At 36.0% G+C, this 24,986-nt stretch overlaps 1 protein-coding gene and 1 non-coding gene across 12 annotated transcripts in view; one reads left to right on the forward strand and one right to left on the reverse strand.

Moving 5' to 3' along the window:
• Tenm3 (teneurin transmembrane protein 3) overlaps positions 1-24,986 on the forward strand; it is a 2,430,710-nt gene that overhangs the window by 1,705,567 nt on the left and 700,157 nt on the right. The window lies entirely within an intron of this gene.
• LOC120884395 (small nucleolar RNA SNORA68) lies at positions 8,370-8,502 on the reverse strand. Its single transcript, XR_005726811.1, has one exon. It is a non-coding gene; the product is annotated as a small nucleolar RNA SNORA68 (small nucleolar RNA).

Genomic DNA, 24,986 nt, shown 5'->3' on the forward strand with positions numbered 1-24,986 from the left:
GTAAAAACTATATATATATTTTTTTACTCTTAAAGCCAAGAACAGTACTGTTGCTCCCACTTCTCTTGTGGAATAGAAGAAAAAGAAGAAGATGATGGTGGTGGTGGAATTATTATCCAACATTACTTGAATGCAGATGATGTACCAGATACTGTTCTAAATATTTTACATGGAAATTATCCACTTAAACCTCACAGTCTCCTTCCAACATGGTGCCATAATTGTTCCCAGTTTACAAAAGAATAAAGTGACATATAGATATGCTAATTGACTTGCCCAAAGCCATGTGACTGCTCTTGTTGCTAAGACTATAATGATTTATTTGATACCCAGTAGAAGCCTGCTTTTATTTCCACACAGGGCCCTTTCTTGGGGGAAACTGTGAACAAGTTTATCTGTAGTGAATTGAAGTGCCAGACATACCTCTCTCAGCCAAAACCAGATCAGTAGCCTAAAACTGTGCACATCAAGAGTCTCCTAATTTGAGGCTGTTTCCTGCCCATTTGTCCCCATGGTGGTTAAGACATCTTTTTTTACCCTCTTTTTTTTTTTGAGATTCTTAATTCTATTGCATCAAGCCTGAACTTAAGACCCTCAAATATCATGCAGGTGTTCATTGACTTAGTGAATATTTACCAAGGGCCAGTCATTGTGCTGACTCCATTGGACAGGACGGGCAAAGCTCCCTCAAGGAGATCAGAGGGAAGCAGACCAGGGCAGCAGTGACAAGAGCACTGTGTAACGAAGGACAATTTCCAGGGAAAGGCAGGCGCCAAGAAACCTACAGGGACAGGACACTGGATGGAGATGGTGCAGCTCTCTGTCCTAGGAATGAAGAAGGGTAGGAGCAGATGGGGACAGTGTTTACATGGGAGCTGTGTCTGTATTTGGAGAAGCTGGCTTTAGTGCTGTAAAAAGTCTCACTCCTAGGCATGGAGTGATGTAGCAAGAAGGAGAAAGTACCTATCAGCAAGTGTGAACTGGATAAAAACTGGTTCACAAGTCATAAAAAAAAAAACCTTTAGAAATTTTATTTAGCATATCTGTAAAGCCACTTTCACAGTTTTCAAAAAACTAATTCTAAAAGCTCAGTTCACTTCCATCTTAGTTTAATCAGGTTACTTTTCTTTTAATTATTCCTAAGTTTTATGGTATTGTTGATATAGAAAGATGAATATGAGGCCAAACCCTCTGTCTATGCACATCAAACGAAAGAACTACACTGTAATCAATCAGTTTACATTAGCTATTCTGATTATTAGTGATTACCAATCTGCTTTCATGCAACTATTGGTATTAACTCACCAGAATGTTCTGAATGCATAGATCTAACCCATCACAAAGACCTGCTTTGTGATGTTTGCATTTGAAAACTCAACAGCTGAGTGAATAGAAACACTGAGGAGTAGATTGGTCTTAACTAGATATAATTTGATATGTAGATAAATATTTTCAGAAGAGACGTGGTAGTCTTACTAGTTTCAGATAGAGTGCTAAAAACCAGGCTGAGTGTTCTGTAGGAGGAGCCTTGCTTTATTGAACCTATAAAAATAATTTATTATCAATTATCAATATTTTCAAAGTCTAGATCAAGGATAACACTGCTTATTGCACATGCAAATATCTCCTTTGGTATGCAATGTATAGAGCTAGACAGCTACAAAGGGAGGTTCTTTCTGGCTTACATTTTTCCTCTATAAAATGCATATTCTATTAAAGATACTTTTAAAGTATGCTGTTGAAGCTTAATCCAGCCTAATTGCACGTAATAATTAATAAAGAAATTAAAGTATTCTTGTCAATATTGTTATTAAACAATTGGAAAAAGAAAAACATCACTAGCAGTGCCTTTTCTTCTGAAGCAAGCAAGCTGAGAGTGACCATGAATAGATGGGCAGCATTCAGCTAAGGACATAATTCTTAGAACCTATGCCTCATTCCAAGTTGTCTTGGCTTCAGTTATTTTTTAATTCCTTGCATAGCAATCTGGTATCTTCAATCTGATTGAATAAACAAATACCACATTCCAGTCATCAGATTTACAGAAAAAAACTAAAGCTGTATGACTTTGAACCTGAAAAAAAAAATTACTATCCTAAAGCCCAGCTACCAAACCTACGGGAGTGATGTAGAGCAACTCTAAAGCCACAGGGGAGAATTGTGTGTAAAATCCCACTTAACTGGTTTTTCCCTTTGGGTTAATGTTGTATAGTAATAAGCAGCAGGCAAGGAGGTTTTATCGATAGATTGCTGCTGCTAACAGGAGCCGACCAACTGCCTCCTCCCTGATGATTACAACCAAAGGAACCTGAAAAATGACAAACAAATAATAATAAATAAACATTGATATTGAACCACAGCATTCGCCTTAGAGAGCCAAGCAGACAATGTGAAAGAAACAAACAAACAAAAAAGCAAAATATCTCTATCATTGAATGGCACTATTGATAGGAAACAGGCTCACAAAATGCTTTTAAGAGATGCAGGCAGATAACAAAGCAGCATAAAGTAGATGATTTTGTATGGTAAAAAATGCTTTATGAATAAAATAAACTAGAAAATATTCAGCAAATAGTTAACAATATTTTGTTATCTCTGGGATAGGATTTCATGTGTACGGGGCAGGCTCTTCTGTATTTTCTAAAAAGGCAGCATTAATCATGAATTTTTTACATAAATAGGAGATAATCTTAAGACAAAATCACATACAAATTAAATGAAGTATTTGACCAAAAAAAAAAATTGTCTCATGTAAGAAGAGAACATATGTTCCTCTAAAGTTGAATTTCTTATTAATGAAAATATTAAGTTTCTTTCCATCCTTTCATTTTGGACTGATGAATCGCCTCCCCTCCTAGCAGATAGAAGCAAAAATTGATGGAGCCCGTTTTGTGCTTTTGGCTTTCATATGAGTCGGCCTTGCTTGCCTTTTCCATTTCAGTGATCATGGTGGCCAGAGCAGTGGAAATAAGTTATGTAAAAGGTTTCTGCCTCGTTGTTGTTTTAATTAATCTGGGTCCCTGAATGACACACAGACTTAATCGGGTGGTATGGAACCTGTCGCTGTTAAGTAATTGGTTTGAACCCAAAGGCAGGTTGTGATCAAAAGTTGTCACTGTCCAATGGATACTCATTGGCCCATGTGAAATGGGTTGGTGGTCTCAGTCTAATTCCTTGTGGACCAGTGTCAGTCTCATGAAAAGCATTACCTAAAGTAGCACTAATTGGTTGACATTCTCAGCATGAAAGAGTGAATAAAGAGATTGAAATATAAAATAGCCTTCAAACTTTGGCTGAAGATGGATACACACAGTGCAGCATTGAATGGGGTTACTCCTGTTGTCAGTCATGACACTGTCATGGAAAGACAAGAGTCCATTACCAGAGATTTTTAACCCAATTCCTATGTTCATAAACAGTGCAAGCTAAACCTAAGGAAACTGAAACTTTTGTAGACCTCTAAAATCCTTTGACTTACCCCTCACAATCCTGCTTTTTACTCAGATATCTCTAGGGAAATTTGAGCAAAAATATTTTACCAAAAGGCAACAGGCTGAAACTGACTCTGCTAAACCTTTAAAAAATTCTCAAATGGAGATCTAGCTTCATTATTACCAAACAGTGTGTGTTCATCACTTTAATTATAGGAAAAATCGATAGGGCATATAAAAGTACGTGGCATATTTTACCTGACATTTGTGCTTGTTCACTTTATTAAGCATGCCTTTCTGAGCAGAAATAACAGGCTAGAATTTACCAAAAGGCGCAGCCTAAGAGAGCAAAGATTTCTCTTGCACTCAATTTATCTCCTATATGATGTCTTTACCATTTCAAATAACATGTTTTTAGTAAAGGAACATGAAAACAAATTAAAAAGGCAATAATGGATGCATTTTCCCATTAGTGCAACCAGGCAGATTACTAATTCACAAATATTGAAACTAGCACTGATGGAGATGAATGAATTTCTCATCATTTAATAATGTAAATCACACAAACAGCAGAGACGTCCAGTAACTCCTGGCACTAGAAGAACGCCAACAGATAGATGCAATGTTGATAGAGCTTTTTATCTTGTTGATTTATTTAGCATCTTTTCTGCCTTTTACGATAGTTATTCTTTACTGCATTATCTCTTCACCTTTTATGAGTTTTAAATATCTACTTTCTTTGAAAGAAGACAGGTGCCTGGAATTATGGTAGCCAAATTTTGCAAGTTAATAATTTTATTTTTTTATAAAGTGTATTTTGATCAGCAACACATTGGGGAGACAACAGCTGTTTTAAATGTGTAATAAACATGACTAGAAGCATTTTTCAAAAACTATTGTACAAAAAAGCTGGCAACATCACTTTATCACATGAAAAAATGGGGGAAACGCAAATCTATTTTCAAAGAAAAAATATCCAATGGATATCCTTATATCTAGAACTTATTGTCAGATAAAATGTGCTACTTAAGACATAGTTTAAATGGCTCTATAATTCCAAACTTCTACCATGAAGCTTCATTAAAGTATATAAATTAGTACTACTGTCAGAGATGGCATTAAGTATTCAATAAGAGTAGACTTAATGCAATTAATAGCAATTAAAATTATACTTTTATGATGTCAGCCACCAGCATTGTAAAGACATAATTGCCTGTAAGGACTTTTGTACCATATTTATCCTCTAAAACTGTCCAATTTATATGAAAAATGCCAAAAACATATCCCATATGGGTACCATTATCTTCTTGGATTTTTAGAAGTAATCTGTCTTATCCAGCATGTGCACATTAGGCTAATTTGCTTTAATTAGTTTTTTTCTCATTTTGTTAATAGGCATGTTGATGTTAAGTTTTTATTTCAGAGGTACAGATGCTAACTTCACTCATTATGTCCCTATTAAGGGGTCAGTATACTTTGTGATAAGCTGGACTTATCCACTTATAGCATCACTCTCCAAAATATTATATGATATAGTGTATCGAACATTAAAAACTATATTGCTGTTATAGTAATAGTGAGCAACTTGAATTCTAGCTAATTAATTACTAGTTAAATATGAAAGAACAGTTTCACTGTTTCTGCTGTGGCAAGGCACTTCTGTATGGACATAATAAATTAGATAAACTAATGAACTGATTTTGGAAACATAGTCATTTGTGACTCCTCAAAGCATTCATAAGAATTACCATGAATGCATGCCCGGGTTTTGCATTTTAAGCCAGGAGGCATCCAAAATAAGAAACTCTTTTATTTCCTGAATTCAATCATAGTCCATACCTCAAACCTCAAAGACATTTCATAAAAGTTAATATATTAAAATAATTCTATTAATTATTATTGGTTATCTCATCTGTAAAATTTTCTAATGCCAAACTGCTATAAAGAAAAATAATTATATATATGCAAAGAGCAAAACATATAATTAAAATTTTTCCCTATTAGTTTTCTGAGGACATAAATTTTTTATGCAAGTAATTTTAAAGGTTGAACAGAGTCCTCTGATGAAACTTAGAAGACTTAGAGAAGATATTAAGGGTGGGTATATTTTTTCCTCACTGGATGAATAAGTTTAGCTCCAAATTTGTATGTATACCTTTATATCTGAAAGACATTTCTTGCATTCATATACTAATTTTTCTCAGTTTATTTTAAATGTCTTTCTCTATTTGTGTTCTCATCATGAAACCAACTATAAAAACTATATAATCTTATAACATTGCAATAAAGTCATAGGATTGATTTAAAATCGGAAAATCTTATATGCTTTGAAATGCAATGTTTTACAACAAGCAATAAAATAATTATGAAGTTAGTTCAGGTCAGTATCTTTAAGGAAATTGCACAAGAGTCCCAAGTGAGTAGGAGTAGTTAAGGAAGTAAGAGTTAAATCATTCAGATATCTTCAAATAGGAGAGACAATATAGTTTAAATACATAATTATTTTAGGTAAGTCATGTTATATATTTTTTATTTTATTTCCAACATAGAAATATATCTGTCTGTTAAAAGGCATACTCTCTGGATAGTATTCAAAAGAGTTGAGTAGCTTGTTGAAACACTGTTGTTTTGCTTTGTTGTGCCTTGGGTTTTAGTAAGCTCAATTTGTACCCTATAAGGCTTGAATTGTTTTCTTCAGGCAGCCAATAGCTGTATTGATAAGACCCATAAATTGACCATTTTCGTGTAACTAAGTGAAATAATTAAGAAATCAAAATTGAAAGAAGTAAAAACTCAATTGCATAATTCATCCTTTTTAACTATTAGTCTCCAAGATTAAAGCAGCTTTCACAAGCAAGAATGTTTAGCTAATGAAAAAACAGACTAAATAACAGAAAGTAGAATAAATTAGGATGTAATAGTCCTTCACAGCCTATCACGTAAGCTTTTCAGATACAATTTGAATGTAACAAGTTCTTCTCTATTCCTTTGTCTCAGTTGTATTATAAAACATAGTGATTACTATGCCCTGGAATTGAATTACTTTTGTTTACATTTAGTTTCTTATTTCTAAGAAGAACACAAGGAATTACACGTCAGCCTTTGTCCCATTTCTACAGTGAACGTACACTCTAAGTCAATTGTTCAATAACAATAGAACGAGTGCTGGAAAGAGAGAATGTGGGAAAAATGTATACGTGAAAGCAACTTGGTGACAAAAATGGAAGCACAATATTTTGCAAATTGGAATTATCAATATTTGCAAATTGGAATCTGTGTGTATTCTAAAAAGCATTTATATGGAAGATGGCTGTTTAGGTATATGATTTTCCATTGAATTACTATAAACAATTATTCTAAGCTTAACCAAAAATGTAATCGAACTCTGAAACAATAATCTGTGTTTGTGTGTGGAGAAAGTGGGGGGTACTCTTTTTTGTTCTCTTTTCTTGAGCACTTGCTATAGATTAGTCTTTGTGTTCAGTATTTATACCCATTTACAATCCTATGAGATAAATGTCACAGTTATGTCCTCTTTATAGATAACAAAATACTTATGTATTTTGAGATTCAAACTTGGGTCATTTATTTATTTTCTCAGACTTATAGGCATTTGCTGCCATCTCTTCTCATGGGTTCCAGATGTTCTCTCAGTGAACTAAGATTTGGTTCCCACCGTGACATCTCACTTAGGCTGCCTTTGCTCTCTTAAAGAGCCCCAGACCCTAAAATGGACTCCCATCTTCCTCACGCAAGTGCAATAACCCAGAGCAGCTGGTTGCATCTGGGGATCAAGAGGAAAGCCTTGTGTTAGTAGTTATGGTTGCTATTGATTGTGCATCTACAGTATTCCAGGGAAACCAGGGACACTATGGTAAAAGCAGAATTCCTGCCTTGAAACTTACCTTTTCCCATGGTTAGAAAGACAAGCATAAAAACAAATAAGACAATGCTCAGAACACTGAGAGTGCTCAGAAAATAAAAGGATGACATGAACAGTGGGCACAGGGAGAGCAGTAGGAGAAGCAATCAGCTTTGGCAAGTAGAGTTAGGGAAAACTTCCCAAGCAGATAGAGGGCTTTTGACCTGAGATGGAATGATGGAGAACCATTCCAAGACCTGGAAGGAGCAGTGTAAAAGCTGAAAACATCCAGCACACAGACTCTGGGAAGCCAGAGTCTAGCAATTGAAGAAAAAAGAAAGAAATCCAGGAGAGTGAAAGAGAAGAAGTGGAGGAAACCAAGTTGAGGAAGCAGCAGCTGTGGAGCATTCTTAGGGAAGAGGTGCAGGCTTGACCAGAGTCAGTGTTTCCCCATCATTCTGTCTGCTGAGTGGAGAACGTATCAGAGAGCATGGCTCAGAAAGGCATGAAAATGTGAAGCTGAGAAATAACTCTGATTTGCTTCAAGGTATTCTAGCAGCACGTATGTGCTTGGGTGTGTTTTGAAGAATAAAGATAAATCAATGGACTTAATGCACTGGACATGAGATCAAGGGTAACCACTATGTTTGTGGTTTGAGGAACTGGGTTTGTGGTGGTGGTATGAACTAGGAAGAAGATTCTCTCTGGGAAGTGGCTGTTTGGACTGGCTCTTGAAGAGTGAATTATGATAGGGTAACACACAATCTGTAGATGACTGGTAGTCCACCAACTTGTCTTGGTAACCAGAGAAGTTTTGATACAAAGAAGTCATCACTGCATGGAATTCTAGCCATTGCAGTAGTGAAGTAAAAACTATAGGGTAGGCTATAGGATTGGGTTTTATACAGATTTTGGAGAGAATGATGTTAGAGATGTCATGATTACTATGTACATCAACCCTACCTACTTTTCAGATTTTTCACTGAATCTACTTCAAACATCATGAATTGTCTAATGTCTGTAGTTGATTTTGTTTTTGGTGTTTTGTTTTTGTTTTTGTTTTTGCTTTTCACAAAGAATGTAGAAGCTCCAAATTCACTTTGAGGGGCAAAACTATAGCCTCCCAAAAGTGACAAGATCCACTTGCTGTATGCAGCTCTGTTTAAACAGCTGCTACAAGAAACAGCAATTCTTAGGTTGAGATACAAGTCTAGTTGGTTACAAAATAGCTGACCTTTATTGGTGTCTAGGAAAGCAAAGGTGACAGTGGCCATTTCATATTGGTGGGTTATTTTTACAAGTCAGTATGAGGCTGGCTATGCACATGCGATGCCTTTCAATGGAGAAGTAAGCACAGACCACCTAAACAGGTAAGAGGATATATGTGTACGTGTGCTTGTTTGGTGGTCCTAAAGGGATGTCAAGAGGAGGGTTCATATGAAATATCATGAGATCATTCTTGGCCTGATAGTCTCCCAGTGGGGATACAGATGCCGAGAACTCTCTCAAAGAGTTATTCCATTTCTTGAAAGGCTCTATCAAAACACCAGGCAGGAAAGAAATAGTACTGAGGCATGTTTCTCAAAAGCATGATGGTAAAGGGTAAGGTCAGTGACTGACGAATGAAGTGTCTCACTGAGATAATTCACAGCCTGAGGACTCATTGATGGGTACTTTAGTACTGACCCTGGTGGAATGTGACATAATGTGTCATTGGCTGTGTATCCCCCAGTTTGCTTATCTACAAAATGAAGACAGTAATGCTCACCTACTCCATAGGAGTCTAATTGTAAGACTAATTCTTTAAAAGAACTGAGTTATTTTCAAGCACATGCACAAAAAATAAGCTACTTTTATTGCTGCAAGAACAGGACTTGCAAACTTGTTTAAACAATTATATTAATTTACTGTACTTAGTCTTAATTGAAAAGTTATGTATGGTTTCACAATCTCATCAGGGGCAGAAGATTCTTATTGATTCTTATAGTTAAAGGAATGATAGGCAAAATAAAAGACAACTGGTTTCTATGACAGTTCTTTATGCAGTATTGCTCTTTGCCACTAAAATTCTTTTGATCACTGAAGAGCTGTGTGATATATAATGAGTTTCTATTCTCATGAACACCTGATGAGAATCATTGTCACTTCCAAATTTATGGCCCTTTTTAAAATCATGCACAGAATGCAAAAGTTTTTATTAGCTGATGATTGCCTACTGACCCATGTGTTAATTGAGAGTGATTGTGCTCCTCTGGTAATGACTTTCCCAACCAAAAAGGGATCATGCTCACAGTAGTATTTAGATGAACATCATCTGCAGAGGCCAATGTCGAAGAAAATGAAAGAATAATGAACAAGAAGCTCAAAAGGCTGAGCAATTAGGCTTTGTTCTCTCCTGTCCCTAAATCCATCATGGACTCCTAGCTGTCTTACAAAGAGAAACATTGTTTCCCTAAACCCTAACCAGGAATCAAGACCAAACAGAACCTAAATAGCTGAACTGGATAACCTCTCTCCAATTTATGGTGTATAATTAACTGCCTACCTCCCTAATAAGTAATTCCTCAATTGCCCAGTTTCTGGGAGACTACTTAAGCCAGACCTGTCAACACAATCCCACCCCGGATGTTGAGATCAATTCCCCCATATGACCTCCCCAGAATAGCTCAGAATTCGCCAGGCACTCAATCATCATTAACCACTCGGGTTCGAACTGCTGCCCTGGCTCCAAGAACCCTGTTTGTCTTCTTTACTGTGAAACGGCTGCAGCCCTCCCGAGGTATCTTGATGCAGCCTAACTACTACTTTGGATGTAGACTTTTTATCAGGCTGCTCTGCTTAGATCTACCTCTGTGAGTTTGGGCAAGATAATAAACTCCTTTGAACTTCAGTGGTTCCTCCCCGCCCCCCCCAATGTAAAATGGTCATAATAAAACATCATTCACCTCTGGAAGGATTTGAAACATTACACATAAAGCAGCTAGCAGAGCAATTTGGCTCATGGTTAAGTGCTAGTTGCTCTTCCAGTTTCTATGGACATGGTTTTGATTTCCTGAGTCCTTCCCTTTAATCCCAGATTTTGAGCCCTATAACAATTGCCAGATTTTCCTGGCACCAACAATCTTGTCTCTCCTCCTCCTGTTACAGGATATGCTGGATTTCATTTACCATTTCATATTTCTCTTCTACAATAAAGAGACTTTGTGAACTTCGGGGGTGAGCTTGAAAAGAAAAAAAAAATCAAGACTCAAAGACTAGATGGGTGCTACTAGGTGTGTCAAGTTATCCTAGAGTGTCCAAGATGTAGACAGAGCAAAGTAACACAGTAGACAAGTTCCAGGATCATCCTGAAGAAGTGTCTGTCGTGATTAATCTGCACCCTCCATTTCTTAGACATTTCAGGAGAACTTGCTTCACCATTGACTTTTAGGTGACTGACTGTGGATGAGAAAGAATGTTACACATATACAAAACTTGTGAAGCAAGTACTTCTCTAGAACAGAGTTAGCATGGTAACATTCCTGCAGTAATCAGAGTTTGTCTTATTCATATGTCAAAGTGAATATGTAGCATATCAGATACCAAATATCATACCATACATCAATAGTCAAATAAAAACCTCTGGAATTCTTTAGTAGTAAAAGAGATACAATCTTCTTCAAAATTACAAATCCAGATCAGAAAAAAAGTTAAATGGATGTTTTACTATTATGGAAATGGTAATGGTGACAGAACAATTTTTTGTTCAAGACAAGATCGAAGGAAGAATTCATTTTCCACCTTAAATCGGCTCCCCCAATTTTGATATAAATTCATTGTAGAAAACAGCAGCAGTTCATTAACTCCTGGCAACTTTATGCTTATTAAGTATTTAATGAGTTTAACCTTTATGTTAAATATAAAATAATAATGCCTTCCAAACCTGCACAACTTCAGGAATTTTAATTTGGTCAAAATGTAGTCTGCATTCTAGCTTTGGATCTTCCACCTCCCATCAACTGGTTTTATGGTGTCTCTTGCACTGCAGTCCATTAGATGGGATTATTTCATTTCCAAAGACTGTTTTTACATGGGCTACGTAGCTGTTCAGTGAAATATAATCCAACTCGGTCCCTTCTGCATCCAATAAAATCGTCAGTCTGTGTTGGGGGAGCAATCATTGAAATGATGAAATAGCAGTAGTACTGAAAATAAGCAATGGAAAATTCTGCAAAAGCTAAAATTATACCACAGGGACCTCCTTGATCACCATAGCCCTTCTCTGGCAGAGAAGCGGTTCTCCCTGAGAATTGAGAACCTGTCCTTTGAAAGGAAACCATTCTCGGGTGGTCAAATCTCCTTCCAGGGGAACACTTTCTGTGACTCTTTCCAATATTTATAAGGTGGTGTCCACTTAGCCCTTTCATGATCTCCAGGATTTTCTCTTGCTTTGAGGTGATAGGCAATCAGAGATATTTGGTTCAATGGATGAATTGTCATGAACGTGGGGCACACACATGGTCACAGGTCACTCTTAAAATCTTTTAATCAGTACAAGAATAGGTATTAGAATAAATACAGAAAAACAACATATTTTAAAAGTCTAAAATATACCTTGCTTCATCTAAGAAAATGGGTATCTATGGCCAGTCTGGGAAGAGTGGAAGGTTATTGTTTGCTGAATTAGAAAAAAGTCATAACAGAAAATCAGTGATAAATTCGATTTTGTTCAAGCTCTCTGTTAAACCCAAAAGACCATTATCTTGAGTTTATTAGGGAGAACAGGTTGAGGGGTTACTGACTATATAATAAGGGAGCCTAAAATAATAATTTTGAACATGAAAGTTGAAAACAAGAAAAATACCAGGAATGTTTTGAAGAATTAAATCAAAGTGGGCTGAGGGCTGACCAAACCTGAAGAAAGCAGTTTTCTTTTTCTTTTCTTTTTCAAAAAATAAAAAATAAATCATGCAATATAGAACAAACCGTAAAAACCTTATTTGTTCTAAAGCTTCAGATCTACCACCGCCACCACCCACCAGGGTGGTGGATGTTTAAACCCCTGTCTAAAATGTCTCACTTTCATCCTGTTACATAACCTGCTCTTGGTCACCAGTTTAGCATTCGGTAGTTCAAATGTAAAATATTTTCCCTAGCATAATGGGTCTTGGTTTTTAAATATAAAAAGAAAAGAAAAACTACAAAATTGGCTATACCTCCAAGAAAGAAAATAACACAGCAAGTATGGGTGGTCTTCTGAAACACCCATTTGTCTTGGCATAAAAAGAAGTGCTCTCTGTTCCCTACTTCTTTCTGCACAAGTATAGAAATTGAATGTGAATGAATTTCTCTGAGCTTCAGTTTCTCTGTCTATTAAATGGAGCCTGACTCAGCTTCAATGTGGTATATCACACTGAGTTCCTGTTCAGTCACTAACCAAACAAGATAGAAAACCAAAACTTCCTTGTGAAGGTTGTTCCCTTTAGCAGCTATAATGACACTTTCAAACCAGTATTGTACCACTTAGTAAATTATACCTTCCATACACAACTATGTTTGCTACTTGTTTATTCTGAAAAAAGATTAAAAAAATACAATCATCATGGCAAATACCTGAAGAACTACCTGTGCATTTAGAGAATTGAGTTGTATGTCTCTAAAGTGCATTGAGTTCCTTAAAAGAAAGTTGCCATATATTTATACTTGATAAAAGTTTAGAAAGATAAGCAACATGTAAAAAGAGAAAAACAGACTTTTTAAAGACTCTTTCAGTGAATTTTATTCTATATGCAAGACTTAAAGTATTTCTAAAAGGACAAAAAAAAAAAAGAAATTAGACCAAGCTGATTGACTCACCAATTGCAGCTATAAATTCTATAGATCACTCAGGATAGCAAGCTGCATTATATTTACAATACTATAAAATTCACATACAAATAAAGAAGCTTTCTGAAAAGGATTTAAATGCCATTAATGTTTTCCAAAATACCAATCAAACTTGTTGTCTTGCCTGTCTTTGTTTTTGACTTATCAAGGAGAAAAGTTTATCACCTTCCCTTTTATATTAGAAGAAATATATAAATGTCTCAGAAAGCAATCTCAACTCATTTATATTAGATCACTGCTAGAAAAAAAAACTTCTTTAAAATAGAACAGGTTCTCTCCTTCCCCCCAAGAGACAAAGCATGTTTACTTTACCTTATTTATGCGCATTTCACTAGCCACTGAAATGTAGGAAACTCCCCCATGAAGCTAGACAGAGCAGGTGAAGATCAGGAGCTCAGATAATCATTGGAGATAGAAGGAGAGCAGGATTCTCCATTTACGTAAAGTTCATAGTTAACTACCAAGCTCGTCTGTCATCCCTGTGGCTTGGGAGTCTGAGGCAAGAGGATTATAAGTTCAAATCCAACCCCAGAAATTTAGTGAGGCCCTAAGCAACTTAGCAAGACCCTGTCTCAAAATAAAAACTGAGAAATGGCTGGAGATATATGGCTCTATGGTCAATGGTTAATCACCCCTGGGTTTACTCTCCAGTACTAAAAAAAAAAAAAAAAGAAAAAAAAAATCATCATAGTTAGCTGACAGTTATGGTCCTTTTTCTCTCTATCTCGCTAACCTTCATATTGAATTAGATCTGGCCTCTGATTAGACTCTTCCTTTTTTTTTTTTTTTTTTGCTTTTATTGGTGCATTATAATTGGGCATAATAGTTGTGTTTGTTTTGACATAATCATAAATGCATGGAATTTACTCAATTTCAGGCCCCAGTGCCCCCTCCCCTCTATCCCTCTATACTCTCCCTAATCCCCTTCTTCTACTCTACTGCTTATTAGACTCTTCTTTAAGTCTACTCTGGGAGCGGAGAACAAGGAGGCTCACTATGGTCAGGAACTCAACATTCTTAGTTGATTTTTCTGCATTGTTAATACTGCTTTTCACTAGTAGGTAGATTCCCATGTTGGTTCCACATGACCAGGATCTTAACTTGTTATTCCAATTCTGTGATTCCAAACATATTTGTCTTCTACTCTTGAGACTTCACATCACTGATGAACTTAAAAATAACAATCTGCCACTTGGGTCTTTAAAAACCTGTTATTCCTTCCCTTATTTAATGATATTCATAAAACATCAAGTTGGGACTTTTGCTGTTCTTACCTGTAGGCTATAAGCCACCTGTCCTTTCTGAGGACCCATCCTCACATCCATGTGCCTGAAAGCTTCTCCCTTGCACACCATCCCTTACCTTGACATCATGTCCTAATACTCAGACTTTATCCAAAAGCTCAAATTGGCCTTGACTCTTAACTTTGCCTTTTCTGTGTAGTAGACGATTATATTGAAGCCGACACCAATGTCAACAGACCTCAACTGACATATAACTTTGTCACTGGATCAGTAGATATATTATCTCATTCAAGTGAGATATATTGGTTATTTTTTTTAATTGGATGGCCACTAGTGATTTGAATAATGAGTATTTCCAGAAATATAAATAGGAGATGCACAGCATGAGGGTAAGTTAAGTACCAACTCTACCTGGGACTCAGCAGGGATTCTTGATGACTAAGTACCCACATTTACTTTCTGGTAGTTCAGCATCTCTCTAATTACAATTATATTTCATGTCCATCTTATCAGGGCTCTTGGAAGAGAACACTATATATAAATTAGTGTAAGCAGGTGGGCTACCAACATTTTCTCACAGTTTGGAATACTGTGATCTAGGCATGCAACCAGTGTTTCCTTCCAAATGACCTCAAGTTAAATAACTTGATATAAAGGCTTGGAAACAAAATTAGACCTAATATATTATAATCCATGGATCCCTAGGTTAAAATTAAATAAATATAGACACATATTAATCATTTTGACCAAATATCTTATAATTAATTGTAACAGTATATTTAAAATTGAGTAAAAGTTGGACAACATTGTAACTTTTTCCATAATGATTGGGTTATTCATTTTTCTTTGGAAGTAGACACATTACTGTTATATGCACAATTGACATCATATTGATTGTTTTCCTGTTATTTAGTCATTGTGCACTTGAGGTTGACAAGGGCAATTATATCTCACTAATGTTTATCAGCCACTATTTATGTCAGCTGCTACAACTTTTATGAAACAAAGATTATAGGCTTACACCCTTTGATTGCAATGTATAGTCCTCTTGAAACTACATTTAATCATATAGGTCTATGAAATATTTGGACACTATTTCCCCTTGTGTAAGTTTGATGTTCCAATAAATATTTTAAATGTATCATCTGATTTTTATCTGATTTACTCATGTATCTGAAAAACCAATCATCAGCTCTTCTAAAAGTTAACCTGTTTTCTTGTTCTAATTATCTTAATACCACTGGAAAACAAAATTAATTTTTGTAAGTAAAGAGATGAGAAAAATATTGGAGCTGTAACCATATTGTGGTTGGCTTATGTTAAACATATTTTAGTCTTAATTAAATGTAGCTCTTTTTAAAAGCATAATGAAGCATTGTTCTCTTTAACTTAGAATCATTGAATTAGATTTCATTCTGAAAAAGAAAACATTCACAATATGTTTAGTAGTGCCTCTATCTACATACATATATATACACATATTTATTGTAAATATTTTTATAATTAATAAATAAGAAGCAGACATGTGCCTCAAAGAAATTATAAGAATATAATTGAATATAATATATATACATATTCTAATATATACACAAATTTCTGGATTCAAAAGTAAACCATTAGGGCTAGGGTTGTGGCTCAGTGGTAGAGTGCTTGCCTAGCATATGTGAGGCACTGAGTTTGATTCTCAGCAACACATAAAAATATATAAAATAAAGGTATTGTGTTCATCTACAAAAAAAATTAAAGCAAACCATTATCCACTAATGTGTAATGAAATTGCTGTGATTTAAAATAAGGTAATTAAAGTCTGACTTTTCAAGAAAAAATGGTGTTAGTATGGATTATATTTCTGAGAAAAAGTCCAATATTCAACTCTATTTGAAATACTCTCCCTCTTATTTTCTGATGACTCTAGTATAATAAATAATAATGTGCCCATATGGCACAATATTATATCATAGTTTATAAAATTCATACCTTAGCCAGGCATGTGGCACACATCTATAATCCCAGAGAGTTGGGGGGCTGAGGCAGGAGGATCACAGGTTCAAAGCCAGCCTTAGCAACTTGGCAAGGCCCTAAGCAAATTAGTGTGAACCTGTTTCTAAGTAAACTATTAAAAAGTTCTGGGGTTGTAGCTCAATAGTTAAGTGCCCCTGGGTTCAATCCCTGTTACCAAATTAATTAATTAATTAATTAATTTATGCCTTCTATAACTTCTATTTTATTCATAGTGCAAGATGTTAGAAAGTTAAAACAGAACAAAACATTCTAGTTCATTAAGAAAGTCCTATATGTCATATTAAGAAGTGAAGTCTTTATCACAGAGATCATTAAATCCAATGAGCATGGTTAGAGATAGAAAAGTCTTAGAAGCTGCTATACGATCAGCCTCAAATACCCCTTCCCTTAGCTTCTGTGAGATTATTCTTTTTGGAGTTCCTCCAGCTTCTCCTTGGCTGAATCTTCTCCAGCTGCTTTATGGAATTATCTTTCTATATTCAATTTATATTTGTACTGTGGTCACGATTACTACCTATATGCTCAGATGACTCTCTCATGCTTATCTTTGGCCTATTCTTGGAAGACCAGCCCCATGTATAAAACTACACACTTGAACCTGTCTACTTGTATTTCTCTGAAGCTCAAATCTGAACTGATAATTTTTCCCCTAAAAATCCTGATTCTCCTTCGATTTTCTTTACCTTGCTGATGAACATCACCATCCTCAGAGTTCCACAACCTAGAAATATCCATTTGGAATCATTCTCAACCCTTCCCTCTCTCCTCTCTCACTTCTCATACCCAGATCCACTGGACTTTACTTCCTATGTATTTTTCAAATCCATTCACATCTCCCTGTATCTTGCCACCACATCCAAACTCTTCTATTTCCTACCTTATTTGTTACTCAGATTTCCTAATTAGATTCTTCATATCCAATTTTTTCCCCCTCTGGTACATTATCTATGCTGTAGGAAAACATAATTTGATATTCCCATGCATACATTTCTGAATGAATTTTTATGTACTTTAGGAAAAAAGACCAAGATTGTTAACATGATATACAGCATTCTGTGTGATCTATCCTTACCCATCTCACCAACTACATTTTGAGCTATTTTCCCACTGGCTCCTACATGCCAATTACTGTTGCATTTTATTTTCTAAAAATAGTCACAATACCATCTCCAAGCCCACACTCTTTCAGAACTTTGTCACTCTCCCTCAAGAGAGGGAGTCTATTTGTTTTGCCTTTGAACCTTGGAAGACTTGTGACTGCTGCAACCAATAAAGTGACTTAAAGCTGTATGACTTCAAGGCTGGGACATGTTAAAGAAATATGGTTTTCATTTGTCCCCTTGTTTGGGTATGTTGTGGGGAATCCCATCCAAAGAGGCTAACTCGTCATGAAGGGTGTTAGATAGGAACTGAGGCCCTCAACCAACAGCCAGCATCTACTGCCAAACAAACATATGAATGATAAGGCTTCATCTTATTCTGTTTCCTGGATTTCAAGTTTTCCCATTAAGGTCCCAGACATCATGGAGAAAAGCAATCTGTCCCACTGGGCCATGTCCAGATTCTTGACCCTTAGACTCTGTTAGCATAATAAATGGTTATTTTATACCCTACATTGTGGAGTGATCAGTGATGCAGCATTAAATAATCAAAACAACCTTCTGGCCCTTTTTAGTCTCATGCCCTTAGAAAACTGTCTCACTTTGACACTTTCCCTCGTCTGCACCTCTGCACAAATCTTCACTAATTTTTCTTATCCTTCAGAAATCAACTCAGATGCCACCAATATACACATGGAACACAAGAAAAATACACTTTCCCTGTTCCAGTATATTTTTCCATCCTACACTTGTGCCTTATTTCTCACCCCTCTTTATCCCCAACCCCCCTTTCTTCTCCAATGCTAATATCAACAGCTTGAGGATTTCTAGGGACAAGTGTGGAACTGGAACTGAGAGAAACTCCTCTAGGAAGAGCAGCCGTGAAGTTCAGGAAGAATCTTGTTGAATCAGCATCTCTGAATGGCCAGAAAACCATTAACTGAGGCCCCCAAATCTGACCTCTATAGGTCAAATTTTGCCTAATTACATTTCATTCTCATGAAGAACCTAACCTTTCTCAATGACTGAAGTGTATTCACGACATATAATTTTGAAAAATTTGGTATCCCAAATTTGTAAAATTGTCAGTTAATGTACTAACACACTAGGTATCCTCCTATCACTAGCCTCCTGCTCCATGAAATTAGGTGAGGTTAGCAAGTGTATGGCTTCCATTACTCGACCCATGGGGACATCCCTGATCCATCATGACATCCTTCCCCAAAAATCCTAAACTAGACCTCACAATCTGCACCACAGACATCTAAGCAGGCACCACCAGTCAATCAAATTGGCTCAAAAAATGAAATTTATTTTCCACTTGAGAAATAGAGGTGAGCCTATTTCATCCAAAAACAAATTGTTACAAAAAATGTTGATTTTATAAGGGAAAAAAAAAAGAACTTAGAGGCAATAGCAGGGCCCCTTCTACAATTCTTTCACAGCAGCACATTAAACTAAATTAGATTTATTAAATTAGCTAATTGTCACATTGGAAGGCACAGGCAAGCTGATCCTGAGATGAGAAACAAAACAAATAGGTTGCAGTCAAGTGGATGAGGCACTGGGGAAGCATTGAGCCTCACTAAACTCTGGGAAGCCAGTTCTAATGAGGAGCACCAGGGGCAACAATCTTTGCAGAAGTCTCCAAGCTTGGCGAGCATGCCCTGGGACCAAAGACCTACCTAGAAAGAAAGGATCAACCTTCTCCAACTTACATGCAGGGAAATCAACAAATGTTTAATTAATAGTAAAGTTATCAAGCCCAACATGCCAATCCTGGCTACATTTGCTATAAATGCAAAGTCCAGAATCAGAAGAAATATTCTGACAAATGATCAAAACAAGATTTAGGATTTTAAAGTAAGGAACACAAAACCCCCAGGTAACCCATTTACCTACATATTTCCTTTACATAATAGATACTATTTTTAAAAAAGAGTTAAAGGAAGAATTCTCCCCTCCACTTTTTCTTTCTACTTTGTCACCATATCGGCTACTCACGGCATGTTTCATGGTGTTAGTGCATGCCAGGAACTCTCTGGTGCTTGTGTGAGAGCCCAGGCCTCCTCTGGGACCACCACCAGCTGCCCTCCACCCTCCTACAAATGCTGTTTAGTTGTCAACAATGACTAAGGACTCAACTATGCATAATGGCAACCAGGTGGTCTTATAGTTCCTCAAATCCCCTTTTGTCTTGTTAGAATGTTAATATCAGGGGGTGGGGGAAGAAAAGTCACACTTAAAAATAGCATCCTGAACATCTTTGTTTTTCTCCATTTGGACTTCCTACTGGATTTTATAAAATGGCAGCTATCACCAAACACAGTCATTTCCTTTGCAGGTGTTCAAGAACCTAGCAATTTCATTGTTTCGCATTTTTTATTCATAATTTTAAAATTTGAAGATGACCATTTTCATCATATTTTGCCTCAATTGTGTTAGAGGAAAAACTTTCACTATCTTAAACACATAAGATTTGTTCTTTAAAAGTCTATTTACACAATCCTGGATTATCATTAGACACATTAATGAATGATTTCATATATCAGTCATTGTTGATTATTTTGGGACCTTGATATTGTTTTCAGTCACTTAAAATACCTGAGTGGTTCAAGATCTTTCTCTGTCAGATAATTCAGTTTTTAAAGTGGGGTATGTTGAATCTTTTCCTGTTTAAAATATTTTTATCCTGCAGTGTAGTATTTGTACAGATGACCAAGGTCAAGTACCATATGGAAATGTTCTATATAATACAAAATATTATTATGACACGTGTGTCTACATTTTTTTATAACCCAAATTTCTCAAGTTTTCAGTTTTTCAGTATTAGTGCATGCCAGGAACTCTTTGGTGCTTGTGTGAGAGTCCAGGCCTCCTCTGGGACTATCAGCACCACCCTCTACTCTCCTACAAAGGCTGCTGACTTGTCAACAATGACTACAATGACCCACAGTTGAGGCCTTTGAGATTATGTGATCATTGGTTTCTCCATCAAACCTTTTTTCCACGTTTACAAAACTCTCTCACAGGAATACAATATTGCTTCCACTTCTGTTAGCATGCCCTGTTTTTGTTTTTAGATTTTTATCTAAAACCATATTTGTAAAGGCAGGTTTCATAACCAGTTTGCAAAACCCACCATCCCCATTGGGGTCACCCACTAAGGTCATTGAGTTTGCTCTATATGCCTTTTCCCTGTGGCTTCAGTGGGACTTGAAGAATTGAGCAACTACAGGATTGAGTTGTAACTACAGGGTATGATACAATCTACCAGCCAAATTCATGTCTCTAACATTCTCCATAGGTGACTGACCTTTACTTGTTTAACAGAGCATTAGAAATATGTGACTGAATTCAAAGTATACCCATGATGTCATTAAATAACAGCTTCATAAACTAAAAAATAATTCCTTTACCAGTAATGTAGACCATTTACTATATGCAAATTAGATGCTTTATTTTTAAAAAATTATCTTGAAAGTTTTCTCAGTATTCACTTTATTTTTCCAGCATATTAAAAAATAATGATGAAATAACAATCATTTTTATGTTGATATATATGAATAAAAATTGCAGTGCAAAACAATTTGAAATGTAAAAAAAATCACATTCGTAATTTGGCCTATTTTCTTTCCTATTTTTTCTGGGTTTTATCAGAACTTCATTTATCAAAAGTCATAAAATCCTCCAAATGGTCCCTCATTTTTGCCTTAAATTAAGACATGTTCCAAACAAAGAAAAGGCCATGTAAATTTAGGCCTTTTGCTGATTTGAGATTGGGCCACAAAGCAGGTTTTAAACTTATCTGCGTTTAGCTATTTCCTCATAGCCAGCTCCTCAGTTCCTCCCTCCCTGGCTAGGGTTCTCTATTCCCATCCTCCTGGACCTCCTGGCCTTGCTCTCTCTCTTATGTCATGATGTAGTTCACCCTGTCCTGCCAAAACACAGGCAGGAGGAAAGCAAGATATTTGGTGGAGTATAAACATCCAGGCTGGGTTGAGAGTTTGTTTCTGATCTTTTGCTGTACTTAGTGAAAATTAGCTTGCCAGTATGCACACTAAAATGGACTTTTTCTTGGATTGAGTTTTACATAGCAATTAAGATTAGGGTTGTAGTGAAAGAGTAGCATTGTATTATACTTGTCTATAATATTCAGTCTGTTTAGAAAGGAGAATACACTTTAGAGGAATCATTTCTTCACAATAAACTCTTAGTTAATTAGTTTAATTGTGTAAACACTACAAAATAGAGATAGATACACACCACACAAAAACATTACCTTTTTGAGGTAAGAGCCTAAAACCTAGATAAAATGTAATTCCATACTAGAAAACAACAACACAAGCTTTTAAGGGAATTTTTATCCTAGTTCTTACATGCTTTGCATGCAGATCATGTGAAAGGGGTGATAACATCCTATAAATTGTTGTAGTAGTGTTGATTTGCATAATGGACTTACAGGAGCACCCAGACTGGAACTTCCTGTGAGCCCATGAGCATTTTAAGAGATTGACTCAGACAATTTTCTTTTGTTATTTCACAAACTAAAGTCACACTTTAGAATTTATTTGTTATAACTGTGGAAGGAGAAGAAACAGAACAGAGGTCTTAGAGCTACTGAGCAAGGTAAAGAGCTTATAATATTATATCAAATGATAATGCAAACCACAGAAATGTATGGGGAGGCAGGAAAACGTGTTATATTTTTTCCTAGAGCTAAAAATTATGTTGTGATCATTTGGAGTTAAGTAACATCTAAATCTAAATGAGTGTTTATTTGGTTTGTACATCCAGATAGATTAGTATTTATATCTATTCTAGTAGGAGATGATTCTGGGGGTTTTCAATATTAATTAATGTGGTGTGAGATTAAATTGCTAACTTTCTCCTGGTTATCTTGTAAATTTCTGCAAAGAAAATCTTTAGCCTTCTATCCTTTGCAACCATCCACCCTGATTAGCCAATGCCACAATCTCACAAATTTGTAGTATTTTGTTTTATTAACTGTTTGCTTAATTCAGGAATGTGAGCTGAGTGGGAGAAAAAAGAATTGGGTGAATTGTAATCATGTGGAATGTTTGAGCTGATTTGAATGGATGGGGATTATTTGCCTCAGAGAGCCTTTGTCTAACAGAATTCCTAGGAGTTAGGGAAGCCATCATTCTAGTCTCAAACTCTGACATTCTTTGACAAATTATTTTAGTTCCTTGCATCACTCTGACCTTTACATAATGAGGATAATAATATTTTTCTAGCTTAGATAAAACCTTCCATTGTATTGTCAAGAATACTTCACATTGATGAAGTGGTCTTCCCTGTAAAACTCTTCACGTGCTTTGCAAATAAAATCAATTTAGTAGTTTGATGATTCCTATTGCATAGATATATAAACCAAGAAAAAAGAGAAATAACATTTTGCCACTTATTTTGAGATATAATAATAGCTAATATTTGTTAGTGACTACCTTGAACCAGATATTGTGTGTTATCTCACTTAATTCTACCATTGCATCCTTATGAAGATTTTATTCCTATTTTCCTTGTAAAACAAATAGAGGCTTTAAAAGAGTAAACGTTTTCTAGAATCATTCTGTAAGCAAGTGGCAGTGTCCAGCCCATGATACAAAAATTTACAGCCCTGGGGCTGGGGTTGTGGCTCAGTAGAGTGCTCACCTAGCATATGTAAGGCTCTGGGTTAGATCCTCAGCACCACATAAAAATAAATATCTAAAATAAAGGTATTGTGTCCAACTACAACATATAAATATATATATATATATATATATATATATATATATATATATATATATTTGTCTCCCAGGATTACCAAAATCAAACCGCGTCAAAATTGAATTTCAAGGAAATCAGTATGAAACAAGGTCATGGAATCATTGGATTTGGATATCGTTGTCCCATTGTCCAGGTTGATTCCTTGATTCACAATAATACTATTTTCGTTTTATATTTCTGAAACTACTGATATATAGTAATCTTTTTAATGAATATTTGGTGACCTTGGCTTCACATCATCCTTCAGGTAGCAACCCCTCAACCTTGATATGGAGATCTACCCACCTACAGTGCAGATTCTTGTTCAACTGAATGCAAAAAGAGCAAGTGGGAGTCATGTTTGCCATATTTTGCGGCTTTCCAATGGCCTGGTTCTTCGCATCCAGTGACACTGGCTAAAGCGTCCCTTCATCCTATGCTCCCTGCAACCTACAGTGGGGGAATTGGATGACATGTGGTGAACATTGCTCTTTTACTTTGTAGGAGGTATCTTCATTTTACTTCACTGCCAGTCCCAGAGAATCAACTCCAGAGACCAATTCCCAGTGTTTTTCATGGAAACAACATGCTTTTACATACCAATTCTATAATGAAAAGATAAAATCAAGGCAAGACTTAAAAATCAAATAGACATTTTGCCTCCAAACTAAAATTAACCTGTAGTCTTGACCTCATTTCTCTTGGGAAAATTATGACAGAAAAAAAAAAAAGCATTTACTTGGTTTTCTACTTGGTTGCATTAAGGCTCACAGACCCAAAGGGAGCCAGTGATTGCTTTAATCATTGCACAGAGACAAGTGTCTCTGACCCACTTCATTATGACAGTATCCAGAGCTTCCACTTTCCATGAAACTTGTGTCTGGTGAAATCATATATATACATTAACATGTATATAATTTCAACATATACTTGAACATATATAATTTTAGAGCAGTCCATCAAAATAATTGTTTGAATTGGATCATGTCACATCCCAACTTAAAACCCTGCAGTGGTTTTCCATTGCTCCCAGAAAAATGATTAGAAATCTTTTTCACACTCAGTCTCTAGGCTCAGCCAGTTACCCATCTTTCTAGCCTAACCTGGTACTGCATCCTCCCTACTCATAGTCCTGCCAATTCTGATCCATTTCATATTAGCAGCCTCTCATTCTGGGCCTTTATACTTATTCTCCTTTCCTCTTTACTTTCCCCCTTCACCTAAGTACTTCTACTTATTTGTCATATTCACTCAAATTCCCCTCAACTCCCCTCCCCCCCAAAAAAATTTAAAATACACCAAGGAATAGCCCAATCTTTTTATTATACCCTCCCATAGGACCTCATTCTTTCCCATTGAAGAGTTTATCAAACTTTATAATTTTAAGGTATTTGTCCATTGGTTTAAAAGTCTTCTAGACTTCTTACCCAGGGTGCAGAAATAGAGTTTTTTCTTTGTTAATCACCGTGCTCCCATCACCTAGGAATGTTCTGGCAGACCCTGGGAGCACAGTGAATCTTTGATGAATGAATCAATAAATGAATAAACTTGAGTGGGAAAATCTAATATCAAAGCATTCACAATAGTCCATGTCTTGCTTTTGCTTTTAGATATTTACTTATTAAAAAGAGCATGTATTGGGCTGGGGTTGTGGCTCAGTGGCATAGTGCTTGCCTTGCATGTGTGAGGC

This window comes from Ictidomys tridecemlineatus, chromosome 14, assembly GCF_052094955.1.
Source record: "Ictidomys tridecemlineatus isolate mIctTri1 chromosome 14, mIctTri1.hap1, whole genome shotgun sequence".
NCBI lineage: Eukaryota > Metazoa > Chordata > Mammalia > Rodentia > Sciuridae > Ictidomys > Ictidomys tridecemlineatus.